Genomic DNA, 1,698 nt, shown 5'->3' with positions numbered 1-1,698 from the left:
GAAGAAACCAGGTCATTTGTCCTTTACAGATTCCCACCTATGGTATTATTTAAAATATTCCACCCTCCTCTATATTTCTTTTAAATTCAGATTTTATTTTTCCATCTGTACCTCAAGGCATGCGGGATCTTAGTTCCTTGGCTAGGGACAGAACCCATGCCTCCTGCAATGGAAGTTTGAAATCTTAACTGGACTGCCAGGGAAGTCCCCAGATTATCTGTTTTTGAAGGACCCTGTCAGACAGACACAAAATGTACGGTTGTTGACAGATTGGAGAGAGTGAGGAGGCTGTGTCTGGCTCCCACTCTCACAGCCATCGCAGTATGTTGAGTTTCTCAGAGATGGCACCAGGGCAAGTGAGAGCCGGGTAGCACTGGGTGATCCTGTGCATGGCTGAGGAAAAATAACTAAACGTGGGCCAAGGAGATCCTAAGAAGCCAAGAGAAAAATATCACATGCATTTTCTGTGCGAACTTGCTGGGAGGAGCACAAGAAGAAGCACCCAGATGCTCAATCAACGTCTCAGAGTTTTCTAAGAAGTGTGCAGAGAGGTGGAGGACCACGTTTGCTCAAGCGAAAGGGACATTCGTAGACATGGCAAAGGCAGAGAAGGCCCGTCATGCAGAAGAAATTAAAATTTATATCCCTCCTAAAGAGGAAACAAAAAAGAAGTTCAAAGATCCCAATGTGCCCAAGAGGCCTCCTTCGGCCTTTTCCTGGTTTTGTTCTGAGGATTGTCCAAAAATCAAAGGAGAACACCCTGGCCTCTTCACTGGTGAAGCTGCCAAGAGACTGGGAGAGATGTGGACTAACACTGCAGCCGATGCCAAGCAGCCTTGTGAGAAGAAGGCTGCTCAGCTGGAGGGAAAGTCCAAGAAGAGTATTGCTGCATGCCAGGCTAAAGGGAAACCCGACGCAGCAACAGTGAGCACGTATACTAACGTTGGAACGATACAGAAGAGTAGCCTGGCCCTGCACAAGGATGGCATGCAAGTTCGTGAAGCTTCCATATTTTTATAGATTATAAGATAAAGTCAAACATTTATCTGCTGACACTTTTTAAGTTGACCTGTCTTTATACTTAGAAATATCTCTTAATAGTAGGCTTCCCCGGTGGCTCAGAGTAGGGGTTGCAAAGAGTCAGACATGACTGACTATCGCGATGCAGCAACCAAAGGCTGAAAAAAAGCGAGAATAAGAAGGAATATGAGGAGAGCCCGCGAGCCGCAACTACTGAGTCCCCTGAGCCTGGAGCCCTGCGGCAAGAAAAGCTACCATAACGAGAAGCCTGTGTACTGCGACTAGACGGCAGCCCCCACTCACCACAAATAGAGAAAAGCCGGCATCAATGGAGACCCAGTGCAGCCAGAAATAAGTAAGTCGACAGTTTTTTAAAAAAGAAAATGAAGAGGAAGATGATGAGTAAGTTGCTCCTAACCCAGTTTTTTTTTTCTCTTGTCTATAAAGAATTTAACCCCCATGTGGACAGCTCACTCCTTTCAAAGAAAAAAACTGGAATGTAAGGCTGTGTAAGATTTGATTTTAAACTGCACAGTGTCTTTTCTTATATAGGTAACATACTACAAATGTGTCTTTAGATGGCCACTGTCCCGGTGATATTTTCAACAGCTACTGACCCTGCCTGGTACTATTATGGGGGTTGCAGATTTGCCTGGAAATTTAAAGCATGTTCTTGTT

General features: G+C 45.1%; 2 pseudogenes; both read left to right on the top strand.

Annotated features, from left to right (window-relative positions):
• Window positions 1-407: 407 nt before the first annotated feature.
• LOC128048094 (high mobility group protein B1-like) lies at window positions 408-1,426 on the top strand (annotated as a pseudogene).
• Window positions 925-1,017, top strand: LOC128049131 (uncharacterized; annotated as a pseudogene).
• Window positions 1,427-1,698: the final 272 nt, after the last annotated feature.

Source organism: Budorcas taxicolor, chromosome 5 (assembly GCF_023091745.1).
Source record: "Budorcas taxicolor isolate Tak-1 chromosome 5, Takin1.1, whole genome shotgun sequence".
Lineage (NCBI taxonomy): Eukaryota > Metazoa > Chordata > Mammalia > Artiodactyla > Bovidae > Budorcas > Budorcas taxicolor.
The sequence above is the reverse complement of the archived record's forward strand: the minus strand, read 5'-3'. Positions and strand labels throughout refer to the sequence as shown.